Genomic DNA, 22988 nt, shown 5'->3' with positions numbered 1-22988 from the left:
TTGTTAAATTATTTTCCTCTATCTCCTGTACAGGCAAACGCAATCTATTTGTCGTTTCAGGTTGTAGTATTACACAACATTTTCCGATCTAATAGAAAAAAAATGAGTGTTTCGTAATTCATTCAATTTATTGTCTTTATTTATAACTGGTATTATTGTTTCATTCTATTATAGAATCTGACAAGAAAGATGCAAAATTGTATTCCATCATGCTTTATTAGCTGCTTCGCTGACAAACAAATCAACAATGCAAAAAAAAAAAAAAACACAACATACTGGAAAACAGTTATTCATCACTTGATTGCTTCAATACAACCCTTGGGCACATATATGCGGGACGTTTCGTGGCTGTTTTGATATCGCTCTCTCTCTTAACCGATCAAATCTCGCTATGATAGCAGCTTTAAACTCGGTATGACCAGGTTGATAGAGGGTGCCCAGTCTGGATCGCATTCCAGCATTTTGTAGACTGGTTTTCCTACAAAACACAACAAACATTAGCCCGCAAAGCCACAGTGAACAAAGCAGCGTAGCGCAACTAATTCAATTCAAATCAATATAAGACTTATTTGTAACCTACATCAACAATTATGTTATGATAAATTACGTAATAACTACAACAGAAGACCTACCTTTGTGGAAATGCTTGGAGCAGACTAACATGTGAGCTGAAGTGTTCCTGGACGTTATATTTGGTCTTCGAATGGCTGCAATCCAGGCCATCTGTCGCCTCTTTGTTGCATCGGAAACATGGCTTGAACAATTTCTCTTCCACAACGTAATCCGATAAAAAACTATCTCTTTACCCGTCGGCTTCTCGTGGCTGTCATGCAAAAATTACACTGTAACATGGCAGTTAGCACTATTGTGCTAACTGCCATGTTACAGTGTAATTTTTGCTTTTTGGTTAGTATCAAAAGCAGTTTAAAATATTTTTTAATGTCATTATTAAATATTTAATAATCGCTCTGAAAAATATTTTGTTATTTTGATAGAAGAATTCACTCAAAACGTAATAATCCTAGTCTCTCCCATCTTGACCTCATGGCTGCACATGTGGAGTTTATCACTGCAGATCAGTTACTTCCTTTGTTTTTAGCATTTTTACATTAATTCCTCGACGTTTCAGGTTTGGCTACAATATAACCTCATTTTATTAGAGACTGTTCTGCTACATTACAGGTTCCACTTAGATTCTTTCATGTAATTGTTGTTCATGGAATCAATTAATTTTTTTCAAATAAATGAAAAATAAAGGTTGTGATGAGGTCATCATGTGAAACTGGTACAGTTCAGTTCATGGAAAATCAGTCAGAGCCACAAGAACCTGTTTGTTATACAATAACTACAAGTGTGACACACTCCAATGTCCCAAATCAGCAACTGCACCAGTTTCACATGATGACCTCATCAGAACTTTTAGAAAACGTTTCTCGCACTGTAATTTCTTCCAGTCTTCTTAATCTGCTGTCAACTCATGAAAAATAATCTGTAACTTTTGGAATCTGAACAAAAGATGATAACTGTGCAAAGTAAATACTGCACACTTTGTAAAAATGTTGTGTTACAGTTTGAAATTGTTATGTTGTGACTTTGTTTTAAAGTTTAAACTGTTTGTCTGTGAATCATTTGCTTTGCAGTGACTCTACTCTTATGTTATAAACAGCAGAGTTTTCATGTCTCTCTTCTCCTAACTGGATCATTCTTATGTGAACAGTTCCCACTAAGCCCACTGTGACCCTGCAGCCATCCTGGACTCAGATATACAGCGGTGAGACAGTCACTGTCAGATGTGAGATTCAGGGAGGTGCAGGAGCTCAGTGGACGTATGAATGGAGACGAGGCCAGTCAAACATACCTGAAACATCCAGTGAATACAGAACCACAGTTACTGAGTCTAACAGTGGAGGATACAGCTGCCGGGGCAGAAAGGACTATTTGTTAACAGAGTGGAGTGATATCATCAGACTGACTGTATCATGTAAGTTGATCACACAACAGGACATTTTAATGTTAATTTATTTTACACATTTCATACAAAAGTACAACAAAATATCAACAAAAGTAAACAAAGTTTTAATGGAGTTATAAACAGTAATCACTCAAAAGAAAAATATATTGAGTAAATCTGATGAAAATGAAATATAAACTGTAATGATCCCAGTTTCTTCACCTCAGTTGTTGCACATGTGGAGTTTTCATCACTGCAGCTCAGTGTCATGATGCAGATCTTTTGTTTTAGCATTTTTCTTTTTCATATTCCTCAAAGTTTCCATTTGACTACAATTTGGCCTCATTTTAGGAGAGACTGCTCTGCTACATTAGCCTTTCTCTAACTGCTGGTATGTTTACTCATAGCAGTATTTATTTATTTTTTTTACTTTATTTATCTTTACATTTTCCAAATTAAACATCTTGAATTTGGTGCAAAATAAGAATTTAATTTTATTCTGAATGAAGATTATTTTCTGTAAAACTGAACTCAGATAAATGTTTTTACAAAGGTTTTGTGTAGTTTTGACTTTGTTGCTACATGAATACTTTGTATTTCACCATTTATGAACTAATAATCACTTTATGAGAGCAGAGCATTTTCCAGCTTTGAATCCATTGCTGGAAGTTTAACAGCATTGTTAGCAAACAAGAGCTAACTGATGACTCATGGATTATATGTTCCTAAATGTCTACATATGTAAATATGAAGATGTAGAAATAAGTAAATTGTTAAATATAAAGATCATTAAATTACCTGGTTTAATTTATTTATTAAAAAAAAGAACCTTTTGATTTTCAAGCCAAATATCAGTCTGCTAATGATATATATATTTTTTTTGAACAGCTCCTCCTAAGCCCACTGTGACCCTGCAGCCATCCTGGACTCAGATATACAGCAGTGTGATATACAGAGGTGAGACAGTCACTGTCAGATGTGAGATTCAGGGAGGTGAAGGAGCTCAGTGGACGTATGAATGGAGACGAGGCCAGTCAAACATACCTGAAACATCCAGAGAATACAGAATCAGCAGCGCTGCTGAGTCTGACAGTGGAGGATACAGCTGCCGGGGTAAAAGAAGTTCCTCCTGGACAAAGTGGAGTGATGCCACCAAATTAACTGTATTATGTAAGTTGGACATATTCAGTAGGTTTGATGAAAAATGAAATACAAACCTAATGATCCCAGTTTCTTCACCTCAGTTGTTGCACATGTGGAGTTTTCATCACTGCAGCTCAGTGTCATGATGCAGTTCTTTTCTTTTAGCATTTAGCAAGTTTCGATTTGACTACAATTTGGCCTCATTTTAGGAGAGACTGCTCTGCTACGTTAGCCTTTCTCTAACTGCTGGTATGTTTACTCATAGCAGCAGTTTTGTTTTTTACTTTATTTATCTTTAATTTGCCAAATTAAACATAATGAATTTGGGGCAAAATAAGAATGTAATTTTTTTCCAGTCTAGTTTCGGTCAATATTTGACTATAAAAATTGTTTATACCATGTAAAATCTGAGAAACTGAAGTTGTTTACATGATATTGTGTGTTTATGTGTTGATGTTCAGTCTCACAGTTTAGTTTTGTGCACACCTGGTTGTTTTCAGTCACGCTGCTGGCAGAGTCTAAATATCAGCAAATTACCAGGTTTAATCTGTTTGTTTTTATTAACATTTTTAATGTTGATTTTCAGTCAAATTGACACTGCGATGAAAAAAAATGTGATTACCACGAACAAGAGCAATAAAACCAAGACAGCTTTAATGATCATTTCATATTTCTATAAGTCTGATGATGTTATATTTTTTATTTGAACAGCTCCTCCTAAGCCCACTGTGACCCTGCAGCCTCAGATATACAGCGGTGATACAGTCACTGTCAGATGTGAGATTCAGGGAGGTGAAGGAGCTCAGTGGACGTATGAATGGAGACAAGGCCAGGTAAACATACATGAAACGTCCAATGAATACAGAATCAACAGAGTTACTGAGTCTGATGTTGGAGGATACAGCTGCCGGTCCACAAGAAGCTCTTCCTGGACAGAGTGGAGTAATAGCACCCCATTGAGAGTAATAAGTAAGTTGGACATATTTCACATATTTTAATTTATACTGCACAATGTTTCATCAACTCAACCAAACACTTTATCTTTCAACAGCACTGTAGGTTTATTTTGTTGTTTCAGATAAAAAGCAGTTTAAAATATCTTTTAGTGTCATTATAAAGATATTTAATAATCACTCTGAAAAAGATTTTGTTAGTTTGATGAAAAAAAATCAGTCCAAACGTAATAATCCCAGTCTCTCCCGTCTTGACCTCATGGCTGCACATGTGGAGTTTATCACTGCAGATCAGTTACTTCCTTTGTTTTTAGCATTTTTACATTAATTCCTCGACGTTTCAGGTTTGGCTACAATATAACATCATTTTATTAGAGACTGTTCTGCTACATTACAGGTTACACTTAGATTCTTTCATGTAATTATTGTTAATGGCATTCAGTTATTTTAATTAATGAAAAATAAAGGTGTTCATGAGTGTCATAATATCTTTAATGATACGACAGCTAGAAGAACCTCCAGTGCAGAACAGATGCATTAGTGGAATGTTGTTTTACAGTTTGAAATTGTTATGATGTGACTTTGTTTTAAAGTTTAAACTGTTTGTCTGTGAATCAGCTGTTTTGCAGTCACTCTCCTCTTATGTTATAAACAGCAGAGTTTTCATGTTTCTCTTCTCCTAACTGGATCATTCTTATGTGAATAGTTCCTCCTAAGCCCACTGTGACCCTGCAGCCATCCTGGACTCAGATATACAGCGGTGAGACAGTCACTGTCAGATGTGAGATTCGGGGAGGTGAAGGAGCTCAGTGGAGGTATGAATGGAGACGAGGCCAGAAAAACATACGTGGAACATCCAGTGAATACACAGTCACAGTTACTGAATCTGATGGTGAAGGATACAGCTGCCGGGGCAGAAGGGACTATTTGTTAACAGAGTGGAGTGACATCATCAGACTGACTGTATTAAGTAAGTTTCATCCACATCATCTGCCATCAAAATAAGTGAAATCACTTGTTTTGCAGCTTTGTAGCTGTTTCTTTTGTGCTGTTAAGTAAAATATTTTTCTTTTATTCTGATAACAAAAAACTGTAAAAAGCAGCTTTTTATTCACAGTGAAGAGAACAAAACATATCAGAGTAACCTCTCTGCTGTGCAGCTCTAATACATGAAGTGCAGAACAAATGCTGAACCTGTTTCAGCTGCTCCACCACATCCACTAAGAACAACAGTAACATCCAATATTTTCTCTTCTGCATTTGTCTTATTTTTATTTTTTACCTGTTGCACCAACATATGATGCAGTTACTTCAGTTGTTTTTACCTCTTTTAAATTAATCTTAGAGGTTTTAGTTAAAGAGTCTGCTCTCATCAGAAACACACACTGCATCTTTTTCACTTAATGAACTCTGAACTGCAGACAACAATATGGCTTCATTTTATAGAGATTGACAGACCACGTGACTTTCACGCATTGCTTTGTGGGTACCCGTGGCAACAAAATCAAAACACTGCATCAAGCACTAGTATTTCCAGCACCGGTAATCGTTAATTCTGCAGTTTTAATCCCTACTTGCATTTTATTTTCCCCAAAAACAGTTATGTACAAAATGACAGACAACACGGCAGGTCCGTACAAAGACAGACTTGACGAAAAGGCAAAAAAAAAAAGGACGAGGAAAAAATCAAAGGAGTAAAAGGGTCAGACGCATACGAGCATACAGAGTGAAGTAAGGACGTTAGCGTGCTGCCCAACTTTCATCACGCACATTTTATTATTATATGGTCCTAAGTTTTAGCGCATACACTCACAAGATGTTTATTAACTTCAGCTCCCTGCAACAAGCCCAGGTCCAGTTTACTTTGGTGATTTGGACTATTCCATTTCACAGCTGTTGTTAAATTATTTCCCTCTATCTCCTGTACAGGCAAACGCAATCTATTTGTCGTTTCAGGTTGTAGTATTACACAACATTTTCCGATCTAATAGAAAAAAAATGAGTGTTTCGTAATTCATTCAATTTATTGTCTTTATTTATAACTGGTATTATTGTTTCATTCTATTATAGAATCTGACAAGAAAGATGCAAAATTGTATTCCATCATGCTTTATTAGCTGCTTCGCTGACAAATAAATCAACAATGCAAAAAAAAAAAAAACACAACATACTGGAAAACAGTTATTCATCACTTGATTGCTTCAATACAACCCTTGGGCACATATATGCGGGACGTTTCGTGGCTGTTTTGATATCGCTCTCTCTCTTAACCGATCAAATCTCGCTATGATAGCAGCTTTAAACTCGGTATGACCAGGTTGATAGAGGGTGCCCAGTCTGGATCGCATTCCAGCATTTTGTAGACTGGTTTTCCTACAAAACACAACAAACATTAGCCCGCAAAGCCACAGTGAACAAAGCAGCATAGTGCAACGAATTCAATTCAAATCAATATAAGACTTATTTGTAACCTACATCAACAATTATGTTATGATAAATTACGTAATAACTACAACAGAAGACCTACCTTTGTGGAAATGCTTGGAGCAGACTAACATGTGAGCTGAAGTGTTCCTGGACGTTATATTTGGTCTTCGAATGGCTGCAATCCAGGCCATCTGTCGCCTCTTTGTTGCATCGGAAACATGGCTTGAACAATTTCTCTTCCACAACGTAATCCGATAAAAAACTATCTCTTTACCCGTCGGCTTCTCGTGGCTGTCATGCGTCACTATACGGCTAAGCTACTCACGCAGAGAAGAACGGCTGCTGCTGCCATCATCATCCATCATCATTTCTGCTACCCTGGCAGGGCTACGGGCCAGGACTCTCCTCTTCGGGTTCTTGGGGGATGTTGCTAGCTCCGGGTCCGATAACAGGCACCACACCCGCAGTAGATGCGCTGCTCGGTGTGAGGTCTTGCAGCAAGCTATCAAATACGGTGCATTTCTCGGCTTTTAAAAAAACGGTATGCTTCGCCAGGTGTTTCATCAGATTCGAGGTGTTACCTCCTTTGCACAGTATCACAGTATCACCTTAAAGCACTTGTTGCAGGCTGCTGAGTTTGCATCTTTTGCTGTGAAGTACAGCGAGACTTTTGACTGCTTCGCCTTGGGCATTTTTAATCTGTAGCTCTGCTCTAAAAGAACATACGTACCTGGGCCCGCCTTCTATCCTTGGAAAGGAAAAATGATTGGCTAGAGTCCAAAGTGTATGACATCTCACGAATAAAAAGCACCAAAATAAAGCACCGAAATGTGCGCTGCTTTTCGGTCTGGCTACTACTGTTTATGTCAGAACCGATACCGGTACCGATCCCTAGTCCTTAAATGGCACCGCTCGGTCCTTGCAGCAGATTTCTACCAAAAAGATCTGCTGCAGGCTGGTTTTTTTTCTTTAAAAAACAGCCTGCACACAAATCTGCGGAGCAATCACTTCTCTTGTAATAAAGCACATATTTCTACCGACTAATCTTCCCTGTATCCCATTTGTACAAATTTTAAAAAGTAAAATCAAATTCCTCGAAGTGTCTTTACATATCATACATCTATACAGTTCTTACTGGCCAATAACAATGTTATACATTTTAGCGCAAATCAAGTGAACCATGAAAAGTGTCTCATGCAAGCGCATTAGCCCAGGGAGCACATGTGGGTATGCTAGCATACTTCTCACAGGGCTAACACAGCTAAGAAATCCTTAACAGCTTCTGCAATCACATTTCCAACAAAACATCATATCCTGACCGATTTTATAACTTTGAAACCAGACTGTGTATCACAATTCAATTTGCATAATTCGAGACTCACCAGGATATTCTTCACACAATACATTAACTCTGTAGCTCAACAGGATTGAAAGTTCCACAACAGCTTTGTGCATCTACAAAACAAAATCACTGCTCAAAACAAAGTTTCATGGAGCTCTTTTACCCATTAAACACAGTGCAATATACAGAGAGATGTACCTTGCTCCGCGCAGACAATATGTATGGAACGCCAGGACTGCCATAATGAATTAATTAAATACACCATTAAATAATTAATTAAATGTGTCAATAATTAATTAAAATTGGAATTAATTAATTAAATAAATAGTTATGACACATGTAATTAATTAATTATTGACACCTTTAATTAATTATTTATGTATTTCACATTTTAATTAATTATTGACACATTTAATTAATTAATTATTGACACATTTAATTAATTAATTATTGACACATTTAATTAATTATTTATGTATTTCACATTTTAATTAATTATTGACACATTTAATTAATTATTGACACATTTAATTAATTATTTAATGATATATTTATTTATTTCATTTTGGCAGTCCTGACGCCTGGCTCTCGTCATGAAATAATTTTATCTGTCAGCCTCACCCATCAAACTCAGGGGGCGGGGTTAACGCTGCCCATGCAGCTTCTCTAACATTTGATTGGTTGCCGTGCAAAGTAAGTCAAAACAGGTCGATCCTAGATAATCGATTGCTTGTGTAGACTTGGGGCAGCCAGTTATCCCAGAATGCAGATCAAATCACAGGCCGTTTTTCTGTCACCAGCTACACTTTTAACAGTGTTTTAGCCGCGAATGTCGGTATGTCTGGTCAGGTTGTCAACATAGAACATGTTTGCAAAAGTGCTCAGATGTTTTCAGAGATTTCACTAGCTCTGCTAACAGTTAGCATGCAGAGCGCACCGAGGGGGTACATTAACCGGTTTGTTTACATATTCCACTCTCCGTGTTCCACATGTTGCATTCGCAGATTCTCATTTTCACCGAACGATCGTCTCTTTCCGCCTGGTCTTGTGTCTCTGTGCTTCTGTAACATAAAGAACGAGCTGACATTTTTCTCACGAAACCAGCGATCAGCTCAGCAGACCCTCAGTTTACCTGCATGCATCCTCCTCCTCATCTGTCAGCTGTTTAACACCTGCTGCTAATTCAAGAAACAGGCCTAGTTACCTGGTGATAGTCACAGTTTAACTGCACAAGATAAGTAAATATAGTATTTTCCCCGAGCGCAGAGCTGCTGGAGCTTGTTTCCTTACAGAGCACTTTATAGGCGAACAGCGTTATCAGCGGCTGATGTCCAATCACCAGCACACAGCTTTCAAACCTCAGCTGAGTTTTAGCTCTCAGTGGTTAAACGCTGGACTTCATTCACTCAGGTTCTGTCTGTCGGGTCACGTTTACTTCGCTGTTTTATTTACAACTGAGCAAATCGGTTTGGCTGAGGTTAAAGTTACGTTTCATAACTGCATAGTTTCACAGACGTTTAATGAACCACTGGCACATGTGTTAGACTGAACTATCATCTAAATATCATCTGTTTTTTAATAGTTATTCAACTGTATTCTAAGCACCAGCTGTCTGTTAGAATGTGATTTTTTTTCTCTCTCTGTTGGCAGAGGTATAAAAATGCGCAGGAAAATCTGACGTGCATGGCGAACTTCACCGACGATATTTAGGGAGGAATAAACACACATCAAACATAAATGAACCATTTGCCTGTCTCCGTAATTGAGAGCATTTTCTCTTCTTATGTCAACACTCTCTCTCTCTCTCTCTCTCTCTCTCTTTTTTTTTTTTTTTTTTTTTTTTTTTGCTTTTTCGGTCATGTTATGTTTACCTGTCAAAGGCTTGTTACAAACTATGAAACACATTGTGCAGACTTCTGGATGTTAGAACAAAACTAATACTACTCATGAAGGAGACTAAAGGCAGGAAGGTGTCCTTTAAAACTAAACATGTTAATAGGACCTCTCTGTATATAGCACGTGTATTTCAGTAATAGCCTGCTGAGGCCACTATACGTGCTGGCCTCATATCAAATGTGAAGGCAGACTGAGTCTATGTTTGACGTTTGTTTATATCTAATCTTCCTTTTCAAACATTTAAACAGCAGCGAGTCTGCAGCTGAGGGAATACAAATTCAAATTGTCGGAACAGGTTTGCTCGTTTCTTGGATTCATTTGGTGATTTATTAAATGTATAACTGTGTGGTGGGGCGTGGTCTGCGGTGCCGTGCAGGGAGGGCGGACGCACCTGCACGGCATCCTTAATCACGCCCGCCTAGTTAAAAACACGGGGACTGAGGGGTTTGGGGGTGTTGTGGTGTGGTGAGATGTAAATAAAGATGACTCTGAACGTTGCTCCGTGGTCCCGCCGTGTCTTATTCACGCCACAAACTGTTATTCTAATCTGCTGCTGAGTCTCTTACACTTTTCTTTATGCTGTATATTTTCACGTCTCTGGAATAGTTGGCAGTTAGATAGTCAGCTGGGAAACTTTGTGTTAACTCATGGAGCTGAGGATATCGTGGATATCGTGGATATGCTGACCTCGCTGCGTGGTGTACAGAGCGAGGTCAGCGTGATTAATATTCACAATAAAAATATTAGCCGAACATCATGAAGTCTGTATGTGTTTCATAGTGTCGAACAACCTTTGTACAGTTAAAGCCAGCAGTTACTACATGACGGAAACACCAACGTTATCTCTTTTATGTGTTTATACACAGGTCACGCTGATTACTGAACAAAAACCCAAAGATCAGATGTTAAACAGATTTATTTGCTCTCTCTCCTCCTTAAACATGTTTTTAATGTTAGTTATAATTCAGAATTGGCGACTGAAACACGTAGGACACATAAGAACATCAGGAAATAAAACACCGATAAATATAACCTCAGTAAAAGAAGTCAGCGGGGGTTACTACAGCTGTGTACCGGGGCCTGCGCTTTGTCGGTGGGATTGCTTGCGAGGCGAGCGGGTCTATCCCACGCTTTGCCGTGAGACTGGGACGACATCTCCGAAATCATCGAAACACTTTTGCAAAGAGGCTGTATCTTGACAAACCGACCAGACACATGAAGATTAAACCACTACATTCTCGGCTAAAAAAATATTAAAACGGTATTTGGTAACACACAAACAGGGTTTTTCAAAGCTCAGTTCTGTTAGCTTCCACATGCCGGTTGTTGTGTGCTAGAAACAATGGCCACCAGGCCAAAGCAATGGTTTTGACTCGATCAGCGTTAACCCCGCCCCCTGAGTTTGATGGGTGAGGCTGACAGATAAAATTATTTCATGATGAGAGCCAGGCGTCAGGACTGCCAAAATGAAATAAATAAATATATCATTAAATAATTAATTAAATGTGTCAATAATTAATTAAATGTGTCAATAATTAATTAAAATGTGAAATACATAAATAATTAATTAAATATGTCAATAATTAATTAATTAAATGTGTCAATAATTAATTAAAACGTGAAATACATAAATAATTAATTAAATGTGTCAATAATTAATTAATTACATATATCATAACTATTTATTTAATTAATTAATTCCAATTTTAATTAATTATTGCCACATTTAATTAATTATTTAATGGTGTATTTAATTAATTCATTATGGCAGTCCTGGCGTTCCATAAATATGGAGCACATATAATGCACACCGTAGAGCAGCGCTGAGGTGCATTCACGGTACATAGGAAAACTTAAACTTAACAAAGAGTAAAACTTAAAAAAAAAAACCCATTTACAATAAAAATAACCATGGGTTACATAGACATTTACAGATAACTAGGACCAGAGTCTTTGTTCACACCAGCAGTTTATACCTAGCTGCCCTAAAATAACAGACCACAGATCAGGGTGAACTTTGAACTTGTTTTTGGGAAACAGAAGGCACGGAAATATACAAACAGTTTCCAGTTTACATTAATTTATGCATCCAAAAACCAGAGTAAAATAAATAAAAGTAAAACAATAATATAAATAAATGTCTCTCTCTCTGTCCAGTTCAAGTTAGTTTGACTCTTATCTGTGTGAACTACAAGTTAACCTGTGTTAGCTCCTTCAGGGTTAACCAGCTTTCTTTCAGCTGCTCTTCAAACTCTGATCAATATGAGCCGACTCAGTTTACTCACTAGACCTGCAGAGTGGCTGGTTAGGAATAATCAGTAACACAGTGAGTTACCAGTACAACACCAACACAATGAATGGAATTACAACACTGAAAGCACAAAATCAGCTGTCCACAGATTTACAGAGAAAACCTTTCACAGTCACAGTCTGGTGTGGAATCAGTTCTTGGATTAAATCCTCTGTGTGTCGCAGTAACAGAGTTTATGGTGGAGTCGTGTCACAGTTCAGAAGTGTGAGTCAGTTTCTCTGGAATATCAGTTGATCCATCAGGAATCCAGGGGTTTTGTTAAGGTCTTAAGGTCGGGGGCTCTAATCCACTGAACGGCTACCCTGAGGTACTCCTGAGCAAGGTACCATCCCTACACACTGCTCCCCGGGCGGCCAGTGGCTGCTAACTGCTTCACTGAGTGAATGGGTTAAATGCAGAGAGGAGTTTCCCCATGGGGATCAATAAAGTATACATTATTATTAGGAACAGAAGATTTCAGTGGAAGTTCAGATCTCCTAGAGGTGGATCATTAAGGTTCAGCAGTATCAGGTTTCAACGCCAAGATCTGCACTCGACTAATTAACCTGGCCTGTTGTGCAACATAAACACTGAAGTCTTATTCCAGCATTCCTAACAGTTCAGCTGGAAATCACATCCAAACTGCTCCCTGTAATCGCAGCGTGCTTATTAATGTGGCCTAAAGACATCTGTGCACATCGACAGGAAAGGTCAGCTTCCACAGCAAAAGAATATAAAACAACCTTACTAGGTCTCATCTTAGCTATCAGAGGCTTCCACAGCAGATTTAGTAAAGAACAAGCACATAGCATGCTAACTGACACCAAAGACAACCAACTGTGACTCACCAAATCCTAATTTAAACTGCATCAAACAGATTTTATCCACCAGGTCTGAAGTTGGACACCATCACTGTGAAAGACTGGAAGTAAAAATGCATCTGTTTATAACTTGCTCTGCTGTTGAATCTCTTCCCCTCACTCAGGTTTCTCCTGCTTGCTGTCATATTTCCTTTAAGCTGTTTGAACACTTTGTAAAATGTGTTTCTGTTCATATAGACTGAGATTATTATTCTTTGTATAAACTGAGCTCACTGTTCAGAGACTGTACTACATGTTCACTGAGAGAAAATCTTTGTTGAACAGATGAACCCCGTCCTGTCCTCACTGTGTCTCCATCATGGCTGAGTCCTGGAGCCTCAGTAACTCTGAACTGTGAGGTTGAACATCCGTCTGCAGGATGGAGCTTCTACTGGTATAAAGCTGTTCCTGATCTATCAGAGAAATCCTCCAGTTATGAGCTGCTACCTGATGGCAGTGGGACTGCACAGGACTCCTACATCATTCATGGACAGACACACACAGCAGGATATGTGTGCAGAGCTGGAAGAGGAGACCCAGAGTATCACACTGATCACAGTCAACCAAAGTTTGTCTGGTCTGCAGGTCAGTTTGTTTCTCTCTGTCCTTTCAATGAGCTCATGTTAGCTCATCATTTTTATTCAACAACATTTAGACCATTAAAATCTCATCTCCATGACAACCATTTATGCCTGTGTACATTAAAACTCCCCAAAAGAAGAACTGAACTGAATATTTTCCGTTCTCTCTGTGATCAAACCAAACTGAATTTCTTCGTTTCCTTTTCTTATTTTTCAGTTTTTATTTAATGTGATAACATGAAAAACAAAAGACATCTATGAGATTTTAAATGTTTTGATATTTAAACTTATGTTACTGTTTGTACTGATTATTTTTACTTAGTGCACAGACAGGATTTACACAGTTAAGACTCTTTGTTTAGTGCTCAGGTAGGTGTTCAGATAAAAAGTCAAATATAGTTAATAAAGAAACAAAGATGTCAGCAGGCAGGTTAACAGCTCTGACAAATACAAGACAAACACTGACTACAGATGGACGCTAGAAGAAGACGTCACAAATAACAGCTGCTGTTATTGTTCATTTAAAATATACTTCAAAGGTTTTTAGTTTTGGTCCTGCTGCTGCAAAATATCTCACTGTAGAAGGAATCTGTGAAACAGACAATATCACAGAATTATGACAGAAACATTACAGCAAATGACTGAAGTGTGTTCAGAGTGATCTGTATCAGGTGGATGATGCTGAGAGTGATGACTCAAAGCTCATGATGTCACATGACCTGTACCAAGCTCTACATGAGCTGCCAGCAGATAAAGCATGTGGGTTAGATCATCTTAAACATGTCAGTATTCGGCTCCTTTGTTTTCCATTGATTTGACTGTCTGTGTGATTCAGGGCTTGTTGTCAGACTCAGTGTTGTCTCACCAAACAAACACTTTATCATATTGAACTATTAAATTTGATTTTCAAAACCAAAGCTTCAAACAAACAAATATTTTCACTGTGATATTTTGATCCTAACATCTGTGAGCTTTGTCTCTTCACTGCATGTTGTTTCCAGATGTTCATTCAGCAGCGTCTCTCACAGTGAGTCCTGACAGAGTGCAACACTTCAACTCTGACTCTGTCTCACTGACCTGTGAGGGAAACTTCACTGAGTGGAGAGTGAGGAAGTTCTCTGATGGCCGACTCTCTGACTGTAGGAGAATGACTGGATCCACATGTAACATCAACACATCAAAGTCAGATACTGGAGTGTACTGGTGTGAGTCTGGATCAGGAGAGTTCAGCAGTGCAGTCAACATCACTGTACAGAGTATGTTATTATACATTTACTTCTTGGATCTGAATGATTTAGACGTCACATGAACATTTGTCCCAGCTTTGCTGTATGTGAAGTAATTCTATGTGGAAAAACAAAACAAAATTCAGACAATTTTAGACAGAAAAGCATCAAAATATTCTTGGTTGTTGGTCTAATTTCTCTTCATCCTTTTATAATCCAGTTTGTCATAATTTGCCAACAGTATTTTTTATTTTCTCTGTCAGAATAAAACTCAACAAAGCTCAACATCGCTGTCGTCACATTAGATGAACCTTTAATGTCTCAATTCAGAGAAATTTGGGAAACACGTCATGCAAAATAACACAAACATACAAACATTTACAATTTCACCTTCAACCATTCAATAATGTCACCGTCAATAATTTGACTCCTGCAGGGAACAACCCAACTATATTTCCAGTCCTCATAATCACTCAGAAAACCAGATCTGCATGTAGATCATGAGACACGACTCACAGCTTTTTCTAAAAGTGTGCACCAGCTGGTCTGACTGAAACAATTGTGTGTGATTGTTTCACAGATGATGGTAATGTTTCTATCCTGGTGAGTCCTGTTCATCCTGTGACTGAGGGAGCTTCTGTTAATCTGAGCTGCAGTTTGAGAACACAAAAAATACTTTCCAATGTGTTTTTCTATCACAATGACAAACTTATTCAAAATGATCCCCGAGGGGAGCTGAAGATCTCTGCAGTGTCAAAGTCTGATGAAGGTTTCTACAAGTGTCAGTACTCAGGAAGAGAGTCAGCACAGAGCTGGATGTCAGTTAAAGGTGAGCAGGATCAAAACAGTGTGTCTTTCTGTAAATGAGTTTCATGACTGAGAAATAACATCATATTATCTCTTTTAATGTTTTGAAGCCACCTGAGTCTATTTAGTCAGAACTTTATAAAACTATTATGTAATATCTCTAAATTGTCAGGTTTAATATTGTTGTGATTCAGGACTCATGTGTGGGACTCAGGTGGAAACAGCAGAGGAAGTAATGAGTGAAAGTTTCTTTATCAAACAAAGGATAATTTATTTAACACAACAGATTGTGAGCTTTGACTCAGTCAACAAGAACAAAACATAAATGAACCTAAACTTAATGAGCGAGTCCTACAAAAACATCTTAACTGAGGTGAGAGAGACAGGCCAGAGGAGCGGACATAACAGTGTGAGGGCGGCAGATCTGTGGGAGAGGAGAGAGCAGTTAGGGCAGGAAATCTGAGGGAATGTGACAAGACAGAGAGTGTTCATAAAGTGGCTGCAACAATGCCTTACTTGGAGTCCAGACTAGCTGGGTTTAGTGGATGAAGGCAGAGGTCTGTGGAAACTGCTGAACGATGGGCAGGCAGGCAAGTGAGGAAGAGGCTCCGAGGGGGGCAGCGGTGGTGGTGAATAGGGGGGCAATGATCCAAGGTGGCAGGCGTCTGACTGGAGGTGAATGATGGCATGAAAACAAATCTTGAAGCAGGAAGAAACTGAAACAAGGGGAAAATCTGTTAGCATACAAATCTTATTTTCCTAGAAAGGATCCCAGCAGACCTGCCTGGTTACCTCACTGACGAGCTGCAGTCATGTTAACTATCCATTAACATTTGGCTACAGCCACCGAGGTCTTCAAGGTCAACTTTATGACTAAATAAATCCTTATGACATAAAAAACTATGATTCTTACAAAGGTGTTGTGTCTTGTCAACATATAGAAAGTACTGTATAAACATTTAAAATATCATTTGTTTGACCTCTGACCTCACTTTTACATTTCACATCTGCTCTTGTTGTCATGTTGAAACAAATCTGCCTTTGGACTTATTTTTACTGAACTACAAACTTCTCACAGTACAAATAAAACAAAATAAATACACAGAAAATACAATATTGTTTCCTTAAAAGTAAATACTGTCAACAGAGTGAGCTGCCTTAGCAGAGATTTGTGCTCTCAGTGTTTGTTTTATTTATTAATAATTAATTATTGTTTGTTGTTACAGCAGCTGTGTCAGGAGCTGACAGCTCTTCATTTCCTGTGTGGTTGATGGTTGGACTGGTTTGTGGAGTCTCTCTCATTATTATTCTCCTGCTCTTGTTGTATCGCTGCAGACAGTCCAAGTGTAAGAGCCTCTTCTTTTCATGCTGTATTAGAGAGTTTATTTACTACATACACTTTAATTATTCACACATATACATGTATTCTGATCTCATGACACAAAATATCAGTGGAACAATTTATACATGACAAACATGTGTAATAACATTTGTCTCTTTCACAGGTTCCTGCTTCACCAGGTTGGTAAAATACTTTTTATTATTATTTTAAACAAACATCAGTTACTTTTGAGTTTATTGTGTTTATTTCCTGTTTCAGGTCGATCCAGTCTGAGAGTCACAGTCCGGGCTCCTCCACAAATCATGGAGTCAACCAGAATGAAACTCATGAGTACGGCTCTCTTCAACATGGTCAGCATTGAAAAACAGTCTTTATTATCATTGTTAATATTGACTTTTATTAAACCTCCATTAACACAAACATTCTCAGGTTCAGTTTGTGTTCAGCAGTTTTTTATAACATTTAAAGATCTTACAGTCCTGGTTTTGACTCTCACAGTGTTTCTGTTTTTGCTCTGATCTTTAGTGTAACTGTAATAAAATGATTAATGTGAGCCTGGCTTGTTTTTTTCTTTAGGTACTGCTGACGTCTATGAATCAGTCACACAAGTGAAAAACAGAAATGGTCAGTATATGTGCTGGAAATCACAGAGCAGTTAGAGATGAATCTTGTTTTTGATTTAATGAAACTAATTTCATGTGATATGTTTTTACAAACCTGTAAATAAAATATGAACATTTCACTAATAGATAGTTTTACAGAGTTTATTTACTACATTCACTTTAAATATTCAAACATTCATTCTGATCTGATGACACAAAATATCAGTGAAACATTTAAACATAATAATTGTAATTGAAAGAATCTGAACAGTCTGATGAAGAAGACCAGCTCTGTTCTGGGACGTCCTCATGACCCAGTGGAGGTAGTCAGTGACAGGATGGTGGCTCAGCTGTCACCCCTGTTAGATAACACCTCCCACCCCACGCAGGTCACTCTGACAGCACTGAGCAGCTCCTGCAGTGACAGGCTGCTGCACCCACAGTGTGAAGGAGAGATTTAGGAGATCTTTCCTTTCAGCTGCTGTCAGACTCTACAACATACATCATCATGTGAAAGCACACATGCACACACTGGTGTCTGTAAATATCTCAATGTGCAATACTCTATACCTGCTGCTACTAACATCCATCGACTGCATGATGAAATGCTTCCATTTGCAGCTGGTACAACAGAATTGAAATTCTCTACTTTTTGTGGTGTGCATTATTATTCATACTTTGTGATATATTATATTATTTAGTTTAGTCAGTTACTGTTCTTACTGTCTTTGAGCCACTGTGACCGCTTAGTTTCCTCTGAGATTAATAAAGTATTCTTATCTTATCTTACAGATTCCTGCTTCACCAGGTTGGTAAAATACTTTTTATTATTATTTTAAACAAACATCAGTTACTTTTGAGTTTATTGTTGTCACGTCTGCCGTGGCAGATGAGTGGAGGCTGAGAATTAGGACCTAAGATGCAGGCAGCTGAGATGCAAATAAGTTTTATTCATAAAGAGGTGAAACAAACAGAAACAGCAAAGGCAAAATGGTGATGCAGGGAGACACGGGGGACGACACAGAATGATGCAGGGAAAGAACACAGACGAACCAGCAACAAGCACACGAGGACACACACTATAAATACACACAGAGGGAAACGTGGAATAGCAAACAGGAGGAAGACACAGCTGAACCAAATTGAACTGATGAGACAGGGGAAAACATAATCTGAACACACTAACAGAAGACATGGATCTTCACAATAAAACAGGAAATGCACAGAGACACGGTACAGACACTAAACAGAGGGAACACAGAAACCAAACTTTGGGAACTAAAAAGTCTAAACCCCAGTACACAATCAGAACAAACACAAGATCATAATAATGAAAAACACAAAAGACCGAGGACCATGACAGGTTATGTTTATTTCCTGTTTTAGGTCGATCCAGTCTGAGAGTCACAGTCCGGGCTCCTCCACAAATCATGGAGTCAACCAGAATGAAACTCATGTGTACGGCTCTCTTCAACATGGTCAGTATTTAAACCATCTTTATCATCATTATTAATATTGACTTTTAGTGGGGAAAGGCTAATTGATCAATCTAAATTGCCCATAGGTGTGAATGTGAGCGCGAATGGTTGTCTGTCCCTGTGTGTGAGCCCTGCGACAGACTGGCGACCTGTCCAGGGATAGCTCAGTAGGTAGAGTGGTGGCCCCATGATCGGAAGGTCGGGGGTTCAACTCCACTGGACGGCTACCCTGAGGTACCCCTGAGCAAGGTACCGTCCCTACACACTGCTCCCCGGGCGTTGCATTGGTGGCTGCCCACTGCTTCACTGGGTGAATGGGTTAAATGCAGAGGAACTATTTCCCTATGGGGACTAACACATACACACACATTAAGGGTGTAGCCTGCCTCTCGACCTATGACAGCTGGGATAGACTCCAGCGCCCCTGAAAAGGATAAGCAGAAGCGAATGGATGGATGGATACTGACTTTTATTAAACCTCCATTAACACGAACATTTATCAGGTTCAGTTTGTGTTCAGCAGTTTTTTAAAGAACATTTAAAGATCTTACAGTCCTGGTTTTGACTCACACAGTGTTTCTGTGTTTGCTCTGATCTTTAGTGTAACTGTAATAAAATGATTAATGTGAGCCTGGCTTGTTTTTTTCTTTAGGTACTGCTGACGTCTATGAATCAGTCACACAAGTGAAAAACAGAAATGGTACAGTATATGTGCTGGAAATCACAGAGCAGTTAGAGATGAAACTTGTTTTTGATTTAATGAAACTAATTTCATGTGATATGTTTTTACAAACCTGTAAATAAAATATGAACATTTCAGGTTCAGATGAATACGATGACATCACCTCCTCTCTTATTGAGTTTAAAGATCTTAGAACTAAGAGTGAGTACACCAAAGTTAATTTTATAAAAAGAAAACCTGGTTTGGAAAGTTTTTTTAATTAGTATGAAATTAATTTTGGGGCTGGGAGGGGGGACATTTATTCCCCCCCATTTGAATAATACATTTATTCAAATGTATTATTTTGTTCTTTTCATCTTTTTTAATCTGTGTATTTAGTTCTGATCAATCTGAACAAAGCATGAGCTTACAGTACCTGGAAAAAGTATTCATACCTGTTGCACTTCTACACATTTTGACACCTTTTTTTTAATTGAGATTTTCTGTGATAGACCAACACAACGTAGCACATAATTGTGAAGTGGTATGAAAATGATACATGGTTTTCAAAATTTTAAAAAGTAAAAATCTGAAAAGTGTGGCGTGCATTTGTTTTCAGCCACCTGTACTCTGATATCCCTCATTAAAATCCAGTGCATTCATTTACCTTCAGAAGTCACCTATTTAGCTGCTCTGTGGAGGCCTCAGTGGTTTGTTAGAGAACATTAGTGAACAAACAGCATCATGAAGACCAAGGAACTCACCAGACAGGTCAGGGATAAAGTTGGAGATAAGTTTAAAGCAGGGTTAGGTAATAAAAAAATATCCCAAGCTTTGAACATCTCAAGGAGTATTGTTCAATCCATCATCCAAAAATGGAAAAAGCATGCTACAACTGCAAACCCAGGGTGATCTCTAAAACCTGCAGGACACCAGCCGACCCCTGGTTTAGATCAAAGAATATTCTTGTGTTAGAATGGCTCAAAGTCCAGACCTAAATCCCACTGAGCATCTGTGGCAAGATTTGAAAAATTGCTGTTCACAGTCTGGCTGAGCTTGAGCCATTTTGCAACAAATAATTGGCAAACATTTCAGTCTGTAGATGTGCAAAGCTGGTAAAGACAAACCCCGAAAGACTTGCAGCTGTAAATGCAGCGAGCAGTGTCTCTACAAAGTATTGACGAAGGTGGGTTGAAAACAAATGCATGCCACACTTTTCAGAGTTTTATTTGCTTAAAATTTTGAAAACCATGTATCATTTTCATACCACTTCACAGTTCTGCACTATTTGTGTTGGTCTATCACAGAACATCCTAATAAAAACATTTAAGTTGGTGGTTGTAAGGTGACAAAATGTGTAAACGTTCAAAGGGTATGATACTTTTTCAAGTCACTGTCAGCTCCCAGGAGTGGTCTTAATGTTTTTTTACTGATACAGAAGAAGATGGAGAAGTGTTTCAGCTTCACATGTTTTGCAAAAAAAATCTTTACAACACAGAACAAATTACAAATGATAAGTTATGTGTCTGAGGCCAGATGTTTACATGAAAGTAAAACCAGATGGTTTCCTCGTCCACACAGATACAGAGTCTGTCTCCGCCTTCTAAACAAATCCTATAAGGTACAGTAACATTACACACCTGCAAAGACTCAAACACAAAACAGAACTTCACTTTGCATCAAGGGGAGACAATGCTTTTATAATAAACCTTATTGTTCTCCAACACAGGTGGGACAGACACAGGGGCAGCCAGTGACCCCTCACACACGTCCTTATGCTGATATCCAGGCAGGTTCTCAGTGTTTGTAGCTGCTGATTTATGCAGCAAACATTTCCACAGTCCTCTGCAGCAGATTATAGAAACACTTCTTTTCTCAGCTCACGACAGAAGATCTACAGCTGGGACACTGTTAAGTGGTTCTACGTGAAAAATAGTTAAATATTTACTCAAACATGTTCTTGTATGTAAAGCAGGTTCAAATGCATGAAATTACATTTGTCCTTTATAGTGGACGTTAAAAAACACCACATGTATAAATGATAATTTACATCTTAGAGCCCTGCTCTCAAACACTGACTCAGATGTAACTGTCTGTGAAACTGGATTCAAGAAATAAGAACTTAAAGTTCACAAAACATGTCAAACAGACTCTCCTTCATGAAGTCCTCGCTCATAAAGTGCTTCACAGACCTGAACATTACAGCTAACAGCTGGATTTTCCTGTGTCAGTGCAGCTAACCAAACAGCGCAGAACCTCTTACTGCTAAAGAGACAGACGGTGAAAGCAGACAGTATGTCCTCCGTTTTAACATAAAACTCATTGTTGCAGCTGACAGCAGCACAACAGTGACCCCATTAAACTGATGTTTAGTTTTAGTGTCCTTATTTTCACTGAGTTATTGGTTCTGCTATTAGTTACTTAACATAAACTGATGTGAGTCTTTTGACTGAAACAAACCGACCTGGTGATGTGATGCTCTGTACTGACAGAAGATGGCGCTGAACATCTTTTTATAACTCTAAGCACTTATTTCTTAAATGAAGCTTCACAGTCAGAGTTACATCTGTGTCAGTTTTTGAGAGCTGGGCTCCATGATGTACATCAGCATTTATACATGTAGTGTTTCATGTCCCCTTTAATGCTGAACACCTGATGTGACATTTCCACACATTAATTCTGCTCAGTACCTGATTGTTTTACATGTTTTTCCATCTGGTTTTTGTGATTTGGTTCATGTAAACATTTCTGATGGTTTTATTTTCATCAAAATATTTTAATTTGCACTTAAGTTTGAACTCTTAGAGATTACACTCACTTTGTTTTCACAGACTTGTGACCATGACACAAAACTACAGACAGAAGTGGATAAAATCTCAGTGTTACTGGTTTTAGAAATGCTTTACGATAATAAAAAATACATCATTTAGAGTCAAAATATCATAAATGGTAACAAATATAACTGTTATCTTCGGGTTAGTCACAGTCAAATCATCATCTGCATCAATGAATGTCAGTGAGGCGTCCTGAAAGTCGTCACGTCTCCTGTTCAGTGACCGTCTCTGAGAATCACTCTCCTCTCCAATCAAATCACTTTTCTTCTGTTTATCCTCTGAGTTGCTCTTTGATGGTTATGAATCATCGCTCTTCTTTAAACTGTGAAGTCGTTGCTGTTCTTGGGAGACATTTCTCTTTTGTTCTGGTATCAAATTGCTTCGTGTTTGCTGAGCTTCACCATCTTTCTGGTCACCTGTCAAACTGTTGCTCATGTTTCCAGAGCAGCTTTTCTTCTGCTCAGACTGCATGTGCGTGTGTGTGTTTCCAGCTATACCATACATAGACACGCGACCTTTCAATGACCTTAAACCGTGTGTATGAGGTATGCAGAAAAGCAGAAACAAGCACCTTGCTAAACTATAAAAACAGGAA

At 38.3% G+C, this 22988-nt stretch overlaps 2 long non-coding RNA genes across 3 annotated transcripts; both read left to right on the top strand.

Annotated features, from left to right (window-relative positions):
* Positions 1–16725: 16725 nt before the first annotated feature.
* LOC113018858 (uncharacterized) lies at positions 16726–19588 on the top strand. 2 transcript variants are annotated; one of them, XR_003271871.1, is made up of 4 exons: positions 16726–16822; positions 18213–18228; positions 18807–18898; positions 19551–19588. It is a non-coding gene; the product is annotated as an uncharacterized LOC113018858 (long non-coding RNA). The 2 variants fall into 2 exon arrangements; XR_003271872.1 differs by lacking the exons at positions 18213–18228; positions 18807–18898; positions 19551–19588 and adding exons at positions 16982–16997; positions 17077–17168; positions 17395–17426.
* A 129-nt stretch (positions 19589–19717) lies between these two features.
* Positions 19718–21417, top strand: LOC113018862 (uncharacterized). The gene is made up of 3 exons (XR_003271876.1): positions 19718–19781; positions 21141–21180; positions 21289–21417. It is a non-coding gene; the product is annotated as an uncharacterized LOC113018862 (long non-coding RNA).
* Positions 21418–22988: the final 1571 nt, after the last annotated feature.

The sequence above is a fragment of the Astatotilapia calliptera genome, chromosome 3, assembly GCF_900246225.1.
Source record: "Astatotilapia calliptera chromosome 3, fAstCal1.2, whole genome shotgun sequence".
NCBI lineage: Eukaryota > Metazoa > Chordata > Actinopteri > Cichliformes > Cichlidae > Astatotilapia > Astatotilapia calliptera.
This window is presented reverse-complemented; position numbering and strand designations above follow the sequence as displayed.